This window comes from Budorcas taxicolor, chromosome 11, assembly GCF_023091745.1.
Source record: "Budorcas taxicolor isolate Tak-1 chromosome 11, Takin1.1, whole genome shotgun sequence".
Lineage (NCBI taxonomy): Eukaryota > Metazoa > Chordata > Mammalia > Artiodactyla > Bovidae > Budorcas > Budorcas taxicolor.
Window position 1 is genome coordinate 33,485,305 of NC_068920.1, and position 14,621 is coordinate 33,499,925.

The following is a 14,621-nucleotide window of genomic DNA, read 5'->3' on the forward strand; positions in this document are numbered from 1 at the left end:
CAAGGGAATGTTAAATGAAATAAAAGGAAAATAATTCCTGATGGAAGTATGGTCATTTGGGATGCAATGAGCATAGCACAAATTAGAGATAAACAAATATTATATGTTTAAAAATAATGGAAAGGCATTATCAGATTAAAATAAATGTTGATTTACAATACATCTTAGCAAAAATGAAAGATGAAAATCACATGGGCATCTCAAAAGATAGACAAAAAGCATTTGACAAAATTAAGCATTCGTTTATGATAAAAACTCTCAACAAAGTGGAAACAGAGGGAATGTACATTATCATAGCAAATACCATACATGACAAACCCACAGCCAATATTACACTCAATAGTGAAAAGCTGAAAGCATTTCCTTTAAGATCGGGTACAAGACAAGGATGCCCGCTCATACCACTTTTATTCAGCATAGTTTTGGAAGTCCTAGCCATAGCAGTTAGACAAGAAAAAGAAATAAAGGGATCCAAACTGGAAAGGAAAGAATAAAACTATCACTGTTTGTAGGTGACATAATGCTATTTTTAAAAAATCTTAATGATACCACTGAAAAGCTATTAGGACTCATCAATGAATTCAGTAAAATTTCAGGATGTAGAATTATTATATGGAAATCTGTTGCATATCTATACACTACCAATGAACTGTCAGAAAGATAAAAGAGACAATCCCTGTATCCAGGACTCCTTTGATCCAACTTTTCCTGAGATTATTAAATTGTGGGATCAAAGAAACTTGATTGAGAGAAGTGGAAGAGATGATTTATATAGACTTATTTTAAACAAACTTTTGGCTGATCATCCTGTCTTCATTTCCACCTTTACATGGTTGGTTAAATGTTACCCAGTCTGGAAATTCTGAGTCCTCTGGTTCTACTGTTAGATTTAATTCTCTTGAATTTTCTGGGATTCATGTTTTGTCTTAGCCAAGTTAGTTATTAACCATCCATCTGCTTTTAAACTTGAATAGTTTTGTTTCAGATTTTCATCTGCTCATTTCTTTTGTTATTTCTAGACATCATAGTTTTGCCTTAAATTCTTTTTCTGTTATTTAATGTGTTTCCAGGAGTGCATGGAGGAAAATATAGTTTTTCAAGTGTTCATTTTCAACCTAAAGTACTCCAGTATAAATCTGATAATAATGGGATTTAAACTGTTATGACAGTCATCACTATATAATTAAAATATTTTTCTACTCATCAGATACCAAAGTGTACTAGCCATAAGAGATAGATAAGAAGCTTACTAGTTTGTCCTGAGGTAGTCCCTACAGAAACAAACACAAATAGACATATAAGCAAACAAAGGTATTATTTTCTCCAGTTCTCTAAATAGTATATTTACAAAGGTAGAAATGAAGACAACTAAAGTATGCAAGTATTCCTTGTAGGTTGTTTTTAACACAGGATATTTGAGATTTAAAAGAAAACATACCAACAGGTTTTGAAGTGACAGCTGAAATAGGGGAAAAAAAAGGCATTTATTATCTCTTAGAAGACTACTTTTCCTTAATATTGTTCTGAAATCAACCTATAGAATGCAAAGTTTGCATGAATTATTTAAGTTTAATTTTTATTAAAGCACATGTATTTATTTTTTAAAAATTTACTTACTTATTTGGCTGTGTTGGAAACTTCACCTTGTCATGCAGGTGCTTTCATTGTGGTGCATGAGTTCAGTACTTGCAGCAAGCAAGCTCTCTAGTTGTGGTGAGTGGGTTCAGTAGTTGTGGTATGTGGGCTTAGTTGCCCTGAGGCATGTGGGAGCTTAGTTCCCCAACTAGGGATTGAACTTGTGTCCCTTGTATTGCAGGCAAATTCCTAAGCCCTGGACTACCAGAGACGTCACCACACGTACTTATTTGAAAAGCCAAATTATCGAAGTCAAAACCTCCAGTATTCTTACTCATCCATTCTCACCTGTTAGTTTCTTTTACTTACATACTTTTATGAGGGAGGACTTTAGAACTAATGTTTAGTTGTGGAATAATTGTACGATATTTCATGATTTTCCTATTTTGGGTAATGAACATTTTTAAAGAAAGAAGACTTCTGAACTTATTCTGAAACCAGTATCACTCTGATACCAAGATTAGGCAAAGACCTACAAATAAGAGAATTACAGCTCAATATCACCTGATGAAATAGATGCAAAAATCCTCAATAAAATATTCAGCAATGTCAACTTATTGACATGTTTGAAAGCCATAACTGAAATAGGAAGTCAAATAAAAGTATAAGTGTTTGTTCTTTGGAAGGTGATTACTTTTACTTTGGAGCTTCCATCTCACATGCTAGTAAAGTAATGCTCAAAATTCTCCAAGCCAGGCTTCAGCAATACATGAACTGTGAACTTCCAGATGTTCAAGCTGGTTTCAGAATAGGCAGAGGAACAAGAGATCAAATTGCCGACATATGCTGGATCATCAAAAAAGCAGGAGAGTTCCAGAAAAACATCTATTTCTGGTTTATTGACTATGCCAAAGCCTTTGACTGTGTGGATCACAATAAACTGTGGAAAATTCTGAAAGAGATGGGAATACCAGACCACCTGACCTGCCTCTTGAGAAACCTGTGTGCATGTCAGGAAGCAACAGTTAGAACTGGACATGGAACAACAGACTGGTTCCAAATAGGAAAAGGAGTATGTCAAGGCTGTATATTGTCACCCTGCTCATTTAACTTATATGCAGAGTACATCATGAGAAACGCTGGACTGGAAGAAACACAAGCTGGAATCAAGATTGCTGGGAGAAATATCAATAACCTCAGATATGCAGATGACACCACCCTTATGGCAGAAAGTGAAGAGGAACTAAAAAGCCTCTTGATGAAAGAGAAAGAGGAGAGCAAAAAAGTTGGCTTAAAGCTCAACATTCAGAAAACGAAGATCATGGCATCCGGTCCCATCACTTCATGGGAAATAGATGGGGAAACAGTAGAAACAGTGTCAGACTTTATTTTTGGGGGCTCCAAAATCACTGCAGATGGTGACTGCAACCATGAAATTAAAAGACGCTTACTCTTACTCAAGAAAAGTTGTGACCAACCTAGACAGTATATTCAAAAGCAGAGACATTACTTTGCTGACTAAGGTCCGTCTAGTCAAGGCTATGGTTTTTCCTGTGCTCATGTATGGATGTGAGAGTTGGACTGTGAAGAAGGCTGAGTGCCGAAGAATTGATGCTTTTGAACTGTGGTGTTGGAGAAGACTCTTGAGAGTCCCTTGGACTGCAAGGAGATCCAACCAGTCCATTCTGAAGGAGATCAGCCCTGGGACTTCTTTGGAAGGAATGATGCTAAAGCTGAAGCTCCACTACTTTGGCCACCTCATGTGAAGAGTTGACTCATTGGAAAAGACATTGATGCTGAGAGGGATTGGGGGCAGGAGGAGAAGGGGATGACAGAGGATGAGATGGCTGGATGGCATCACTGACTCGATGGACGTGAGTCTGAGTGAACTCCGGGAGTTTGTGATGGACAGGGAGGCCTGGCGTGCTGTGATTCAGGGGGTCGCAAAGAGTCAGACACGACTGAGCGACTGAACTGAACTGAACTGAACTGAACTTTTACTTTGGAGCTTCCTTGGTGGCTCAGTGGAAGAGAATATGCTGGCCAATGCAGGAGACTCAGAAGATATGGGTTTGATTTCTGGGTCAGGAAGATCCCCTGGAGAAGGAAATGGCAACCCCCTCCACTATTTTTGCCTAGGAAAGTTCCACGGACAGAGGAGACTGGTGGGCTACAGTCCATGGGGATGTAAAAGAGTCTGACACAACTGAGCAACTAAACAACAACTTTCACTTTATATCTTTCTAAAATTACGCACTGGAATTCAAAATTTACCTTAATTTATTAATTTTAATATATCAAAGTACCTGTATATATTTTAAAATCAAATTGTTTTATAAAATTAATATGCCAGGCCTCTCACCAATCAAATCTTACTCCTTGTTTCTTCTTTCATTTTCACTATGTTAAGGAGGTTTGGCTATTGGGTGATATTCAATACTAGAGTATTTAAAAGATATTTTATGATTTTTACAATTTGAACAGTGTACACTAGCTTCCTCTTGTGGAAATCAAGGTTTTACCTCTTTTTCTACCCTTCTTTCTTGCTCTCTCTCCAACAAAGTCATGTCACATTAAAAAGAAAATCAATGTGTTAGCAATACCATGATCATAAAACAATCTTTGTAGTTGAGCCATGTATCAGTTTTCTTGTGCAAACTTTTCTTTGACTTGAAGTTAATTTCTGCAGTCTTTCCTATTTTCTTAAAATGTTTTACAGGTTTATGGCTTTTATAATTTGCTTAGCCATTTTAGCAAGCTTCAGGAGGGAAGAGAAAAAAGTGCCCAGCTTTTGATTTGTATAATATTGTCTCTGATACTGTTCATGGGTAGTTTTACAATCAGAAATGGCAATACATGGAAAGCTCAAATCCTCACAATTAGCAGACCAGATCATCCACAGCTTAGAAACACAAACAGAGGGTACTAATAGCTTCTAGGGTTTTTCCTAGAATACAAATAATAACATTAGTGTAACTTGTCTGAGATAAGATTATATTTTTATTCTCTGATCTTTCCTGCTGCTAAGTCGCTTCAGTTGTGTCTGACTCTGTGCGACCCCCATAGATGGCAGCCTACCAGGCTCCCCCGTCCCTGGGATTCTCCAGGCAAGAACATTGGAGTGGGTTGCCATTTCCTTCTCCAATGCATGAAAGTAGAAAGTGAAAGGGAAGTCGCTCAGTCGTGTCCGACTCCTAGTGACCCCATGGACTGTAGCCCACTAGGCTCCTCCATCCATGGGATTTTCCAGGCAAGAGTATTGGAGTGGGGTGCCATTGCCTTCTCCGCTGATCTATGCTAGAGAGGTTTTTAAAATGTAAATTATAATGGCTTGAGAGAATGAAAAGTTTCATTTGGGAGACTAAAGCATGCAGGGAAGATTGAAAATGGACTTACTAATCTCAACTGAGATACACACAAAATAAACAAATGCAAATTGTTACTTGATCCTAAAAAATAGACTAGTTTTCTCCAATAGGATATCATGATGAAGGGAATGCAATAATGTCACAATCAGATGGTATTATTAAAATTTAATTGTAATAAAATATACTTTCAAAAAATTAAAAAGTCAGTTGTATTACTCATACTTTTCTCTTTTCTGTATTTCTGATGCTTTGATATCTGAGAACTTGCTGCCCCTCCAGGCCTACCCAATTCCTTGAGACCTTAAAATAACTCTCTTGCCAGCATACCTTTAATATGCAAACTAACAAATCCAGAACCTATACCCTCAAATCACTTCCTTTATTGGGCTCTTGTACTCTGAGCCACTGTTTCCCTGCCCTAATTTCCCCGGAGCCAGGTATCAGATAATTAGGTGTAACTACTATACCCTGGAGCTTGCTGAAATTCTTCAAATTAGCTATTCCTAGAACTGCTTAGCTTGTTTACTGTCCTGCTCATTGTCCTCTTGCCTGGACCGCCCCTCCCCTATTGTATTCCCTTTACTCCCTCTATCTTCTTTTTGACCCTGATGATTCCCCATGTAGCCCTGCTCTGGGGACCTGTGAGTTACAAACGATGTTTTCACTGTAGTCATCTACTTATCTATCGGCCTATTCACACATAAATAATAATAAACCCTACAGATTAAAACACTAACTTTGTATGCTTATATTGGTTCCTTACACCAACCATTTGAAATCAGATTTGCTCTTCCAAATTATGTCTACCTTTTACCTAAATGTAGGCTTCTTTTGCTGGAAATAACTTTCTGAAAATGTGATTTCTTTGCTTGTTTTATACAGTATTTCCTGACTTTCTACTAAGATGAGACCTTCCTGTTCATTCACTTAGTACCTCACTTCCTTTACCTTTCTGTGGTATTCAGAATTGCCCTAATCAGTCACCCCTTGTTAAATGCCCTCCCTTTGAGTGAAGGAAGAACCTTTGACTTGCTTCCAGCTTAGAAACATGGCCAATGCCGTAGTATAGTCACTCCCATGATCATATTGCATTATTTAAGACTCTCTGTTAGCAGATAAAATTGAGAGATTCTGCTGCTGGGCTTTGAAGAAGTAAGCTACATAGTTGTGAGACTGCCTGTGTGAGGGCAGTGGAGCAAAGAACTTCAGGGTTTCTGGGATTTAAGTGTCCCCAGGTGACATCAAGTAAGACATAAGGGACCTTCAGTTCAGTTCAGTTCAGTTGCTCAGTCGTGTCCAACTCTTTGTGACCCCGTAAATCGCAGCACGCCAAGCCTCCCTGTCCATCACCATCTCCCGGAGTTCACTCAGACTCACGTCCATTGAGTCAGTGATGCCATCCAGCTGTCTCATCCTCGGTTGTCCCCTTCTCCTCCTGCCCTCAATCCCTTCCATCATCAGAGTCTTTTCCAATGAGTCAACTCTTAGCATGAGGTGGCCAAAGTACTGGAGCTTCAGCTTTAGCATCATTCCTTCCAAAGAAGTCCCAGGGCTGATCTCTTTCAGAATGGACTGGTTGGATCTCCTTGCAGTTCAAGGGACTCTCAAGAGTCTTCTCCAACACCACAGTTCAAAAGCATCAATTCTTCGGCTCTCAGCCTTCTTCACAGTCCAACTCTTACATCCATACATGAGCACAGGAAAAACCATAGCCTTGACTAGACGGACCTTAGTCGGCAAAGTAATGTCTCTGCTTTTGAATATACTGTCTAGATTGGTCATAATTTTTCTTCCAAGGAGTAAGCGTCTTTTAATTTCATGGTTGCAGTCACCATCTGCAGTGATTTTGGAGCCCCCAAAAATAAAGTCTGACACTGTTTCTACTGTTTCCCCATCTATTTCCCATGAAGTGATGGGACCGGATGCCATGATCTTCATTTTCTGAATGTTGAGCTTTAAGCCACCTTTTCCCCTCTCCTCTTTCACTTTCATCAAGAGGCTTTTTAGTTCCTCTTCACTTTCTGCCATAAGGGTGGTGTCATCTGCGTATCTGAGGTTATTGATATTTCTCCCGGCAATCTTGATTCCAGCTTGTGTTTCTTCCAGTCCAGCGTTTCTCATGATGTACTCTGCATATAAGTTAAATGAGCAGGGTGACAATATACAGCCTTGACATACTCCTTTTCCTATTTGGAACCAGTCTGTTGTTCCATGTCCAGTTCTAACTGTTGCTTCCTGACCTGCATACAGATTTCTCAAGAGGCAGGTCAGGTGGTCTGGTATTCCCATCTCTCTCAGAATTTTCCACAGTTGATTGTGATCCACACAGTCAAAGGCTTTGGCATAGTCAATAAAGCAGAAATAGATGTTTTTCTGGAACTCTCTTAGTTTTTCGATGATCCAGCGGATGTTGGCAATTTGATCTCTGGTTCCTCTGCCTTTTCTAAAAGGTTGAACATTAGGGAGTTCGCAGTTTACGTATTGCCGAAGCCTGGCTTGGAGAATTTTGAGCATTACTTTACTAGCATGTGAGATGAGTGCAATGATAAGGGACCTTAGAGAAGATATATAAGATATCACAAAATCATCTAACAAGCATACAATATTAGTCATACATGGATGGGGGAGAGAATGGTTCAAAAGTATTAAAAGATTTTAAAGGGAATAAAAACAAATTTTTTGAAGGAAGCATAGAAATGCAGGAAAGAATCGGGAAAAAAGTAAATATGTGGGCTGCTACTGCTAAGTCACTTCAGTCATGTCCGACTCTGTGTGACCCCATAGACAGCAGCCCACCAGGCTCCCCCGTCCCTGGGATTCTCCAGGCAAGAACACTGGAGTGGGTTGCCATTTCCTTCTCCAATGCATGAAAGTGAAAGTGAAGTCACTTAGTTGTGTCTGACCCTCAGCGACGACCCCATGGACTGTGGCCTTCCAGGCTCCTCTGTCCATGGGATTTTCCAGGCAAGAGTACTGGAGTGGGATGCCATTGCCTTCTCCAAAATATGTGGGCAAACATAAGTAAACATATACTGCAGTTAATTTTTACATTCTTTTATGCTTTTTTAACATGTTTTATAAGTTTGTGACTTTTGCTATTTTCCTGTCATTTTTGTGAACCTCAGGAGGGAAGAGAAGTACCCCTTTTCAATTTATTTCAAAAGGACTCTGATACTCTCTACATAGAATTTTTTACAGTCAGAAATAGTGACATATATAAAGTTCAAAACCCTTGCAGTTAGCAGACCAAATCACCATAGATTAGACATAGAAGAAAGAAACTTATTGAAGAAAGAAACTTACTGGGTTGTTGTGAGATATGTCCTACAAAAGGAAAAAACACAGATAAACATGTAAGCTAGCTTAAAGATAACATGACTATTTTCTCTAATTCTACAAAAGATAAATTAATAAAGCTAGGAATAATGATGACCAGAGAATGCAAAAGTCACATAAATGGTTATGAAAATACATAAGGTTTGAGCTTCGAAAGGGAAACAGGTTTTGAAGTCACAATTGTAATAGGAAGAAAATTGTAGGGTTTGATTGCCATTTGAAGGAGATTACTTTAAAAATATAGCTTTATAAAATCAATCTATAGAATGCAAAGTTTATATGACTAATTTTTCTTATATCAAAGTACATCTTTATTTTAAAGATAAAATTGTTATACATAGGTAAAAATATCAGTTCTCTTACTCATTCCTTTTCATCTCCAGTTTTTCTTTTACTCTTTTGGAGGGCTAACTATATTTGGTCTTAGAATTCCTAAATAATATTTCATGATTTTTCAAATTTGGAAGATGTAGATTGGTTTTCTACTATGCAGAGGGCTTTATCTTTTTTTTTTTAAGGGATTTTTTTTTTTTTTTAACTTTCTGTTTCTGATATATAATGATTGGTTTTAGAAACACAAGAGTTTTCTATATATTAAACTTGTATTCTGCAACTTCACTGGATTCATTTATTAGTTCTAGTAGTTTTTGGGTGGAGACTCTAAGGTTCTCTATGTAGATTATCATGTCAGCTGCATAGTGACAGTTCTACCATCTTCCTTTCCAGTTTTGATACTTTTAATTTTTTTCTTGTCTGACTGCTGAAGCTAAGACTTCCAATGCTGTGTTCAATAGAAGTGGTTAGAGTGGGCATCCTTATCTTGTCTTTGAATTTAATGGGAAAACTTTCAACTTTTCTCCATTGAATATGATATTTGCTGTGTTTCTCATAAATGGCCTTTATCATGTTTAGATATGTTCCCCCTATAACAACTTTGATGAGAGATTTTAAAAATTGTGAATGAATGTTGAATTTTGTCAAGTGTTTTTTTCTGTGTCTATTAAGATAATTATGTAGTTTTTGTCTTTCCTTTTGTTAATGTGCATCACATTGATTTGTGAATGTTGAACCATTCTTGTGACCTTGGAATAAGAATAAATCCAGGTTGATCATGGTTATTTATCCCTTTTATATTTTTTTGAGTTTCATTTGCTAATATTTTATTGATGATTTTTTTGTTCTGTATTCATCAAAGATTTTGGCCTGTAATTTTCTTTTTTTGTAGTGTCTTTGATTTTGGTATCAGGTTAATGGTGGCCTCATAAAAGAGTGACTTTAGACGTGTCCCCTCCTCTTCAATTATTTGGAATAGTTTGGGAAGTATAGGTATAAGATCTTCTTTATATGTTTAAAAGAATTCTCCAGTGAAGCTATCTGGTCCTAGACTTCTGTTTGCAGGGAGTTAAAAAAATAACAGATTCTATTTCACTTCTAACAATTGGCCTGTTCAAACTGTTTGTTTTTCTTGACTTGGTCTTGGCAAGCTGTGTTTCTAGAAATTTGTCCATTTTTCTCTAGGTTGTCCAATCTATTGGCTAGAAATGTTCATAACATACTTTTATGATTTTTGGTATCTCTATTTCTTCTCTTTCATTTCTTATTTTATTTGGGTCCTCTCTTGTTGAGCCTAGCTAAAGGCCATCAATTTTGTGTATCTTAAAAAAACAGTTCTTTGTTCAGTGGATCTTTTCAATTGTTTTTTTTTTTTTTTAATCTCTATTTTATTTATTTCCTTTCTGATCTTTGTTATATCCTTCCTTCTGCTGACTTTGGGTTTTGTTTGTTCCTTCTTAAATTCTTTCAGGTGGTAGTGTAGGTTGTTTATTTGAGATTTTTATTTCTCAAGGAAGTACTGTAATGTTATAAACTTCCCTCTTAGAACTGCTTTTGCTGCTTTTGGAGTGTTGTTAGGACAATTAGTTTTAAGCTGTCAGATGATTCCTGGATCTGCATTTCTTTGGGACAGTAACTGGAGCTTTACTGTATTCCATTTGATGGAGTCATGTTTCCCTAGTTCTTCATGATCCTTTGTGTAGGTGTCTGAATATTTAGAGAGGTTATCTCTTCCAGAATTTGTGGACCTACTTTGGTAACAGAAGACTTTCACCTACAGGTAGGATTATGATGGAGCTTGGTCTAGTAGTCTAGCACTTTAGGTCTAGTGGTGCTAGGCACCATGTGTAGAGGCACATGGTGATACTGGGTCAGGGACGTTACAATATCTCTTTGACTTAGGCCATCAGTGTCCACAACATCAACAGCTGGTTGCTGTGGGAGGGGTGTTTGCAGGGGGTACATGGGTTGTTGTTGTCCTTAGTGGCACCTTCATATCTAACAGTGAGGGACCAGAACTGGTAGTGGTGGTGGCTGGAACCAGTGGTGTGCACATCCTGATACCATTTGGCTGTAGAGACCAACTGCAGGTGCCTGTGTTATGGTATACACTGGTTGCAGACATATAGGTAGTAATGGAGGCCAGGGCAGTCAGCAAGGACTAGGAACAATAGTGGGCACAATAGCAGCTGTGGGGGCCCTGGGTGTCAATGTGCTCTCACATGGCTACATAGAGTCCTCCTGGCTGTGTGCATGTGGTGGAGGCCAGAGACTTGTGTTTGGTTGACACTATGTACTTGCATAGGTAGAGGTGTTATCTTTGAGTGGATGCATGGTGGTGGGGTCAGCTGCAGTGTTCTAGGCTGGTATCTTGCACTTGCAAAGCCACGGAGTACTGGGCTAGATGCTATTATGGTTCCCAGACTCTGAATGGTCAGGGCTGGGGGCTGGGGAACGGGGAGTGACTCAGTTGGATGGCATCAGGGAAGGTGAATATCTGTGGGGCAAAACCTCATGAAACTTCAAGGTTCTGTGGTGGTTGTGCTGACTGATGGTTTCTTTAGTGGCAATAGCTCTGGGTTTGTCTGAGCAGGATACTATGAACTGTGGTTGCTTCTGATTGTGGCTACTCTTGGGAACCCTTACCTTTCTTCCTTGTTCCAGTTGTCTGTATGTGACTCAGTTATGCAGGCCTTTGTGGGGTGGAACTGAAGCAAGACTTTATTTATTTTTCTTTTATTCCAATTTTATTGAAGTATGATCAGTAAATCAAAATTGTATTTATTTAAGGTATACATGGAGTGTGAAGCCAAGTGGGCCTGCCTTAGGAAGCATCACTACCAACAAAGCTAGTGGAGTTGATGGAACTCCAGCTGAGCTATTTCAAATCCTAAAAGATGCTACTGCTAATGTGCTGCACTCAGTATGCCAGCAAACTTGGAAAACAGCAGTGGCCACAGGACTGGAAAAAGTCAGTTTTCATTCCAATCCCAAAGAAAGCAATGCCAAAGAATGCTCAAACTACCACACAATTGCACTCATCTCACATGCTAGCAAGGTGATGCTCAAAATTCTCCAAGGTAGGCTTCAACAGTACATGAACCGTGAACTTCTAGATGTTCAAGCTGGATTTAGAAAAGGCAGAGGAACAAGAGATCAAATTATCAAAATCTGCTGGATCACTGAAAAAGTAAGAGAGTTACAGAAAAACATCTACTTCTGCTTTATTGACTATGCCAAAGCCTTTGACTGTGTGGATCACAACAAACTGAGGAAAATTCTGAAAGAGATGGGAATACCAGACCACCTGACCTGCCTCTTGAGAAATCTGTATGCATGTTAAGAAGCAACAGTTAGAACTGGACATGGAACAGCAGACTGGTTCCAAATAGGAAAAGGAGTACATCAAGGCTGTATATTGTCACCCTACTTATTTAACTTATATGCACAGTACATCATGTGAAATTCCAGGCTGGATGAAGCACAAGCTGAAATCAAGATTGCCGGGTGAAATATTAATAACCTCAGATACACAGATGACCCCACCCTTATGGCAGAAAGCAGAGAAGAACTGAAGAGCCTCTTGATGAAAGTGAAAGAGGAGAGTGAAAAAGTTGGCTTAAAGTTCAACATTAAAAAAAAACTAAGATCATGGCATCCAGTCCCATCACTTCATGGCAAATAGATCGGGAGACAATGGAAATAGTGACAGACTTTATTTTCTTGGGCCCCCAAATCATTGCAGATGGTGACTGCAGCCATGAAATTAAAAGATGCTTGCTCCTTGGAAGAAAGCTATGACCAATCTAGACAGCATATTAAAAAGCAGAAAGATTACTTTGCCAACAAAGGTCCATCTAGTCAAAGCTATGGTTTTTCCAGTAGTCATGTATGGATGTGAGAGTTGGACTATAAATAAAGCTGAGCACTGAAGAATTGATGCTTTTGAACTGTGGTGTTGGAGAAGACTCTTGAGAGTCCCTTGGACTTCAAGGATATCTGACCAGTCCATCGTAAAGGAAATCAGTCCTGAATATTCATTGGAAGGACTGATGTTGAAGCTGGAACGCCAATACTTTGGCCACATAATGCAAAGAACTGACTCGTTTTGAAAAGACCCTGATGCTGGGAAAGAGCGAAGGTGGAAGAAGAGGATGACAGAGGATGAGATATTTGGATGGCATCACCGACTCGATGGCCATGAGTTTGAGCAAGCTTCGGGAGTTGGTGATGGGCAGGGAAGTCGGGTGTGCTGCAGTCCATGGGGTCTCAAAGAATAAGACATAACTGAGCGACTGAACTGAACTGAAGGTATATGTAAGCATTTTCTTTGAGTAGTCTGCTTTTTTCCCCACAAAATTTTCTCTAAGGTTCTACCTGCTAAGCAAGTATATACCTTGTTGCCACTGTACTAAGAACTGTGTAGAATGATGTGTTTATTACTTGGAAATTTTTGTGTTTATTATGTAGTCTCTTATTTAATTGCCTGATAGCAGTACTACTTCTGATCTCAACTGTGTATTGTGTTCGGAAGTTACAACCTTCTCTTTCAACCTCTCTAGTCATTGACTTCTTCTAAAGTGCAGTGTTTGCCTGGTTGTGAGGAGTGAAGAGGGTATTCAAGGTTCTGATAAAGACTTCTAATTAGTCATCTTGTTTTGGTCTCACCCTTCACATCTGCCATCAGTTCTCGAGCCTCTCTGGAGTTCTCCATTTGAATTGATATTTTTCTTGCCTTTCTCCATTGTTTAGGTGCAGGCTTCTTCTGTTTGCTAAGTTAGTCATCTGCTTTTGAAAAACTTCTCAACACTTAAAAATCATTCTCATTTCCTTTTGTCCTTTTCTTTGTATTTTGTGTGCATGCTTTTTCCATTTCTTTATTTTCACTCCAGTGAGATTTTAGCAGGGAGTTTAGATAAATGCCTTGTAAAATAGAACTCACACTCCCTGCCCACTCTGAACTCATTTGGAGGTTCATATTTAAACATAATGGACATGGAACTAGTAATAGCCACAGGGGTGAAAATTCTTCCACACACCATTCATACAAAGTCAGTTACAAATAAGAAACAAATGAGAAAGAAACTTACTTCTGGGTTCTGATTTCTCTTCTGAAATATAAACACAAATAAACATATAAATATCATTTGCTTAAGGGAAGGAGATTCTAGTTTTCTTTAGTATTATTTTGTTGTGTGGTATGTAGGACTAAAAATATTAGTAATTAGATCAAAAACTTTTAAATAATAAACTGAAGTTCATCAGAATTAAGGAACAGTAGAGGAACTTGCTGAAGATTCTGAATTTTTCATAGAATAGAAACAAATATATGACTTGTTTCCTTCATAGAAGGAGCTCAATGTCATGTTTTCCTCTAATCGTCTTTTGGGTGAATTCATTTTAAAGTTAGACTATTTTGGGACTCTAAGTCATCTCTATCTGTTGTTCCTGGTCTCTATGGTGGAAATGTTGTAGGTTTTGGAAATCCGTGCAACCATTCTGTTTTCCGTTTCATCTCTTTTCACTTCAGGGACTATTCAGATTTCTGTAAATTTGCTGAGAAATAAAATAACTTCTATTTTTGATGAGATAGTTTTGTCACAAAGGTATCAAAGCTTTTTAATTTGTTTATGTTTTTGATTAAGAACAAAGCTTCTATTAAAAGTGAGGAACATCAGAAAAATGAATCTATAGTTTTGCATCAGAAATGTTAGCTTCAGTAGAATTAATCAGTTTGTGCATCCCCTGATGTGATTTAAGAACAGAGTAATCTGATGGTTTTAAGATTTCTAGAGTTTTTTAGATTTAAGACAATAACATCCATAAATATTTTTATGTATCTTAGATTGAAACTTTTCATTTTAGGTAAAAGCATTAGAACATGCAAATCCTATTGTATCCACATTTGCATCATTATTCTTACTTTTCTCCTGTTTATTAGGCAGCCTACATCAGAACAGCTCAACCACATACAGATGGTAGGAAAATAGATTTTGTTAGCTACTCTAC